This window comes from Macrotis lagotis, chromosome 1 (assembly GCF_037893015.1).
Source record: "Macrotis lagotis isolate mMagLag1 chromosome 1, bilby.v1.9.chrom.fasta, whole genome shotgun sequence".
In the NCBI taxonomy this organism is placed as follows: domain Eukaryota; kingdom Metazoa; phylum Chordata; class Mammalia; order Peramelemorphia; family Peramelidae; genus Macrotis; species Macrotis lagotis.
Window position 1 is genome coordinate 929,920,265 of NC_133658.1, and position 7,727 is coordinate 929,927,991.

Consider the following 7,727-nt stretch of genomic DNA (forward strand, 5'->3'; position numbering starts at 1 on the left):
ATACTGAAAAATACATTTGCTATTTTCAATTGGAATAATATTGAGCAATGTCTTAAGGTGAATTTCTACTCACTATGGAACCAGATAGCTTATATATCAGAGAAATGTGAATATCTTGGGAGGAGAAAGAGAAAGTATCTGCTCCCTCCTCAGAATTGGCATAAATGTTATGGTAAGGAAATTGTTTGAAGAACTTTTGAAAAACAATCAAGAAATATGCACTCTGGGGATAAAATATATCTAATGATCTCTGAATAAAGATTATAGAAAAGGATACACTAGTATCTTTCCTAAACGACTGAAATATACTATTAACTTTATAGAAACATGGCATATTAATCAGAATTGGGACTAAGCTGAATGATATAAAACTGTTTTTGCCAACTGAGGGAGATAACTATTGTTATATTGAGAGCTGAGTATTATCTGACATTGATGTGGGGGCTGGAGTTAATTCATAAGAAGGACGTTGCCAGCTCCTCTGTAAGGTCAGTGCATCTTGGGAGAACAAGAGGCAAGAGACGGCTTGAGGCAGAAGGATGGATGACACAGAGAAGAGATTGGCCAGATGTGAAATTACTCTGATATTTGAGAGGGATCATGTATTTTTCAAAGGTGTAAGCACCAAAACTTGTGTTTGGCCAACGTGCTAAGCATGAGTTTTCCATATGCCTCGAAGTGCTATTTAGCAGAGATTCTACCATGTATATAAAATTGTATTTTCCTTTTTTTTTAGGTCTTTGCAAGGCAATGGGGTTAAGTGGCTTGCCCAAGGCCACACAGCTAGGTAATTATTAAGTATCTGAGACTGGATTTGAACCCAGGTACTCCTGACTCCAGGGCCGGTGTTTTATCCACTGTGCCACCCACTCACCCCTGTATTTTCCTTTTTTAAAATAAATTTTATGTTTTTAAAGCATTAGGTTTATGTTCTATTTGAAAACTATGTTTCATGTTTAATTTCCTTTATTTCTCTTATCTTCTGAAGGAATTAAATTTATTTTCAAGAGTGATGGGGTAGGGATGAGGAAGTAGAGACCAAAGAGGAGCGACAACAACTCAACCCAGACACCAGAGACATATTTTCACCCAGATAGTCAGGGGAAGGAAAATGACACCTCCCAAGCTATCCCTCTCCAACCCTCTGTCCCCTCCCTGGCTAAGGCCTGGTTTGACCTGAGGAAGACTGTTAATGAGTCATGGGTTACCATTAGTTCTCTCTCCAGACATCTATCACCTCTAGCTAATCTACAATTTTATTCTCTTCCTTGATTTCTTTCTTGTTTATTTTTAGGTTAGACTTATCTAGCTCTGAGAGGGAAAGTTTAAAGCCCCCCCACTATTAGAATACAGCTATCCATATCCACATGTAATTCATTTGAGTTTTCATTTAAAAATGTAGTATTTGGTGCATATAGGATCATTATTGATATAGTTTTATGTATGATGGGTCAGCTAGGTGGCCCAGTGGATAGAGCACTGGTCTTGAAGTCAGGAAGGTAGAAGTCTGAATCCAGTTCCTCTGTAAGGAGGACACTAGACATGTACTACATATGACTGTGGGCCAGTTGCTTATTCCTGGTTGCCTGAGAGTCAGGCCATCTCCACTGTCCTGATTCATGTATGGCCACTAGACCCAGATGGCTCTGGAGGAGAAACTGAGGCTGGTGACTTGGCACACTCAAATTCACTTAAATTCGATTCATGTGCTCGTCATGGCATCATCTCTTCTGCTGTCATGGTCTTCTTTCTATGATACCATGTATCACAATGTATTTAATCTATGTATCTCCTTTCATTAAATCTATATTATCCATAACCTTGCCTGAGGTCAGGAGTGCTCCCCCTGCCATTTTTGTATTACCTGAAGCATAATAAATTCTACTCCAGGCTCAGTGGATAGAGCACCGGCCCTGGAGTCAGGAGGACCTGAGTTCAAATTCAGCCTCAGACACTTAATAATTACCTAGCTGTGTGACCTTGGGCAAGTCACTTAACCCCATGGCCTTAAGTAAATAAAATTATAAAAAAAATTCTACACCAGTCCTTCATTTTAACTCTCTGTATCTCCTCATTCTTCAATGTGTTCTTGGTGTTCGATTCTGATCTTATTTCATTTTCCCCTGTGTTTATCCTATTCACATTCCAAGGTATAATTATGTGAATGTATAATTTTGTCAACACTATACTCCTGGTTGAAAGACCATTACTCTGGGGCGGCTAGGTGGTGCAGTGGATAGAGTACTGGCTCAGGTGTCAGGAGTCCCTGAGTTCAAATCTGGCCTCAGACACTTAATAATTACCTAGCTGTGTGGCCTTGGGCAAGTCACTTAACCCCATTGCCTTGCAAAAAAAAAAAAGAAAGACCATTACTCTGACCATTGGGGTCAGTTCGGTTGGCCTGCCAGGACCCGCTCTATTCTCCTGACGTTTCTGTTCACCATGGCCAAGTCCGGAGCTTCCCATCTTCTCCTCCGTCCCTGGCCTGCACCTCGGCCTTCTCCTCGTCCCCAGGGCTCCCAACAGTCTTGACCAGGAGAATCGGGAACCAGAGTCGGGGTCAGAGCCCAGTGGTAGAGCTGGACTGTGGGCCCACTGGAAGTCAGGATGCAGATAGGTGATGCAACCTTTTCATTAATTAAACTTCTGCTGTTTCAGCCCAGGTTGAAGAATTGGCATTCAAATGGACTGAAAATGTATGAATCCTTAAACATGGAGGGGTCTGCTAAAAGAAGGCTATGATTCAATCCACTTTGATTGACTTGCTCATTCCATCAGTGCAACAATCAGGGACAATTTGGGCGATGGAGAAGACCATCCATATCCAGAGAAAGAACTGGGGAGTTTGAACACAAAGACCAAAGACTACTACCCTTTAATTAAGGAAAAAAAAACAAACCCAAAACCATTCTTTTGTAATTCTGCTGTTTCTTACATTTTATTTTTCATCCTTAAGGATCTGATTTTTCTGTCATCACATTCAACTTAAGATCAATGTATACCATGGAAACAATGTAAAGACTAATAGATTGCCTTGGGTAGGGAGTGAGGAGAGGGAAGCAAGAATAGGGGGAAATTCCTAAATTCAAAATAAAGAAAATCTTTCTTTAAAAAATAAAAAAATAGGGGTGGCTAGGTGGCGCAGTGGATAGAGCACTGGCCCTGGAATCAGGAGTCCCTGAGTTCAAATCCAGCCTCAGACACTTAATAATTACCTAGCTGTGTGGCCTTGAGTAAGCCACTTAACCCCAATGCCTTGCAAAAAACCTAAATAAATAAATAAACAATATAGCTATGAATTATGGATCACCACAGTATCTAAAACTTTAGGTGATCTAAAGGAGCACAAATGAAACATATGGGGAACCCAAACTAGTAGTGTAACACACCACCAACAATGATGGGCACACAAAATGGCAGCCCAGAAGGTGTCATTCTAAAGTTGCATTATCAAAAAGGAAGACAGACCAACCAAATAGTAAAAGCAAGGAACAACAGTCTGGAATTCTGTTCCAGGACTAGCATAATTATAAAACCCCCTACAAGTTGAGGGGATCTCTTATGGAAGGTCACTGGGAAGACATAGATAAAAGCCGCAAAAGAGGAGAAGACATGAATGGGCTGTGATCTATACTGTTGGAGATCACAGGTCTGTTGAAGTACTAAAATGAACACTTTGTAGTACCTAGTTCCAGGACCGTTATAAGGAAAACAACTTGTAAACTGAAAAGAATTCTAAAACTGAGTGATTCTATTTCTGAGTTTCCTAATCACAGATAAAATTAACTTTTAAAAGTAAAATAAACTTGTGAATGCTTAGTAAATATAAACTGACTCAGGAAGAAGATCACATACAATAGAGTCAAAATTAGGTAAATGTTTTCCTTTTAAAACAGGAAAGAAATACAAGGAAGTAAAGTCTTAATATTAAGTTACAAAGCTAAGGGTCTTATACATCCCTAGGTACAAAGATCATGTGGGAAAAAGTTATACAGGTAGCAATTCTGCCCTCAGTTTCCTAAAGCAGTCATTATTTCAGCATCTAATTGGTTGTCCAGTTTCAAGGAATCATAGCCTTTTATTTTTTATATTTTTATTTTTAGGTTTTTGCAAAGCAAATGGGGTTAAGTGGTTTGCCCAAGGCCACACAGCTAGGCAATTATTATTAAGTGTCTGAGGCTGGATTTGAACTCAGGGACTCCTGATTCCAGGGCCAGTGCTCTATCCACTGCGCCACCTAGCCACCCCTATTTTTTAAAGAAAGATTTTCTTTATTTTGAATTTAGGAATTTCCCCCCATTCTTGCTTCCCTCTCCTCACTCCCTACCCAAGGCAATCTGTTAGTCTTTACACTGTTTCCATGGTATACATTGATCTTAAGTTGAATGTGATGACAGAAAAATCAGATCCTTAAGGATGAAAAATAAAAGTATAAGAAATAGCAAAATTACATAAGAATGGTTTTGGGTTTTTTTTTTCTTAATTAAAGGGTCTTTGTTCAAACTCCCCAGTTCTTTCTCTGAATCCGGATGATCTTCTCCATCACCCAAATTGTCCCTGCTTGTTGCACTGATGGAATGAGCTGGTGCTCTATCCACTGCACCACCCCTAGCTGCCCCTATATTGTTTAAATGGAAGAATATTGCTGATAAAAATGAACTTTTAGCTCATGAAGCAATTTGGAATTGCTGAAACTATACTGGCATATTTCTGCAAAGCATTCCAGTCTGCTTCTTGTTTTTCAATTTCAGGCTGAATTCATCGCCAACGCAGCACCTAGTCACTTGTGCAGCATGGATTTAGGCAATGGTCATTCCCCAAACACTCGATTTTTCCTGTCTTTGTTGTGGGGTTAAGCTCTGCATACTACATAAGTATTCTCATTTTCCTGTTGAAGAAACTGAGATTCCAAAAAAGTGGGAGAGCTAGAACTTGGATTCCAGGACTTCTGGTTCTATGTATTTTCTCTACCAAAATCCCACTCTCTAGTATTGTCTTCCCTAGTTCAGTGCTGAATTGCCAAGAGCAATGTTTTGTCCTTTCCTGTTTCTAGAGTGGAACTAGGGCTAGTGAAAATGTTGGCCATTTCCCCCTCCTCTCAATGGATAATGTAAAGCTTCTTTAAGCTGGAGAAAATCTTTTTCTCTTCAACACAGGCATAGATATATTTTTTATTTGAACCACTGCCTTAACTTCATATAAAGATGGGTAAACATAAAAGTTGAGACTTTTAAAGGTATGAATATGAAAGTTTTTTAAACTTTTTATGAAACCTGGTATTTCATTTCAAAACATTTTGAAAAGTTGCATGGGACACATTTCTCTACTTAGCTGCATTTTTACCTACAACTAAAATTTCTTATATCTAATCCTTTTTTGTACATTTGTTTATTATTTTTAAAGTGCCTTGTGCTTGTATGGTACCGTGATTTCTGGACTTGGATGTAAGTTAGTGTTTCTATGGCAACTTGTATGTAATTTAGTGTTTCTAAAACTTCTTTGAAAGCAGTGAATTTACAGGTTTTCTGTAAATCTTAGAGAATAAATTTCAGGTCTAACCTAAATAGCTTTTGCTTTATTTTAAACCTAAAAAGAAAAGTAAAGTAAAGTAAAGTAAGTTTTTAAAAGATCCTCTTCAACACAGATGAGAATAAAGCTCTCAAATAAACCACCCTGCATTTTCATTTTTTCTCTCTATGTTGGTTCTTCCTTTCATGCCTCATGAGATAATTGCTCCTTTCCCCTTTTTACTACTCGATTTTTTTCTTTTTCTTTTTTAGGATTTTGCAAGGCAGTTGGGGTTAAGTGGCTTGCCCAAGGCCACACAGCTAGGTAATTATTAAGTGTCTGAGGTCACATTTGAACTCAGGTCCTCCTGACTCCAGGGCCGGTGCTCTATCCACTGCGCCACCTAGTTGCCCAGCAGCTAGGCAGAGATTACCAAAGCTATCTGATACTGGTTAAGAAATAGATAGGTAGATCAATGGAACAGAGTAGACACAATTTACAACAGCAAATAACTATTTTAACTTAACAATAAATAGTTAAGAAGAGTAAAAACTTGAGATGATGAGATAAGAAGTCATTACATGCTAAAAAATTGATAAAAAAAACTGGAAAGGATATGATAAAAACTAAGCATAAATTAATATCTTATACCATTTACCAAGATCAGATCAAAATGGACACACTAGGGCAGCTAGGTTGTACAGTGGTTAGAGCACCGGCCCTGGAGTGAGGAGGACCTGAGTTCAAATCTGACCTCAGACACTTGCTAATTACCTAGCTGTGTGACCTTGGGCAAGTCATTCAACCTTATTACCTTGCAAAAACCAAAAAAATAAAATAAAATAAAAAGAATACATTAGGGGCAGCTAGGTGGCGTAGTGGATAAAGCACCGGCCCTGGAGTCAGGAGTACGTGGGTTCAAATACGGGCTCAGACACTTAATAATTACCTAGCTGGTAACTGGGCAAGCCACTTAACCTTATTACCTCATGAAAAAAGAAAAAGAAATGATGAATTTAGTGATTTTGGAAAGAGATGGAAAGACCTGCCTGAAATAATGACAAGTAAAATAAGCAAAACAAAGAGAACACAGTATTTTAGATTCATTTACAGAGTAAATTTGGTGCTTCATGTACAACCAACTTTTTTTTGTTGTATTTTGTTATGGAAATAAATTAGATAGTATTCTTTAGATATTTAAGAAATGATGTCTTTATCACAGACACTTGTAAAAAATTTTCCCCAGATTTTTTTTGCTTCTACTCTTGGTTGCATTAGTTTTGTTTAGTGGACACTTTTTTTTAAAGGCTTTTGCAAGGCAATGGGGGTTAAGTGGCTTGCCCAAAGGCCACACAGCTAGGTAATTATTAAGTGTCTGAGGTCAGATTTGAATTCAGGTACTCCTGACTCCAGGGCCAGCGCTCTATCCACTGCGCCACCAAGCCACCCCTGGTGAACACTTTTAAGATAATCAAAACGAGCCATTTTACTTATTGGAATGCTATTTCCATTTTGGTCTGAAATTCTTCCATTATTTGTGAATCTGACAGATGAACTATTACCTAATATGTTTATGGGATTACGCCCTATGGTGAAATGCTGCAGACATTATCATCTTAGTGGACAGTAGATGTTGGTCTGTGGTTGGTTTCTGCCACTGTTTTCCTAGCAGATTTTGTCAATAAAAGCTTGGAACTGGAGGTTTAGTCAATACTACATAATTATGCTCATTTAGTACTGTGATCTGTGCACCTGGTCCGGTCTACAGAGCCCTAACTCTACTGCTTAGCAGGTACAGGTGGATTTGATGATTGCCACTTTATAGTACAGTTTGGGAATCTACCTGGTGAATTCTGGCAAGAGGACCATGGAAGCTACTATTTGTAAGGTCTCTTGGACACAGTGGGTAACATGAAAACAGTCCAGACCATCTTTTCAGTCTCCTTTCACCATCCTCGGTGACCTAGAAACACTTGGCCTCCTGAATGATCCTTCATGAACACCCTGCATCCCCTGATCTGATGATTTTCCAATGGTGTTTCTCCAGGTAGGAATGTTCGTCTTCTTCCTCCTCTTAGACCCCTGCCTTCCTTGAAAGCATCAGCTAAAATATTTCCTTCTAAGCAAAGGATTTTCCTGGTCTCCCAAAATATGAGGGTCTTCCCCCTAAGAAGGTTTCTCCTCTATACTGTAGAGTTGACCCTTGATAATGCATCCCA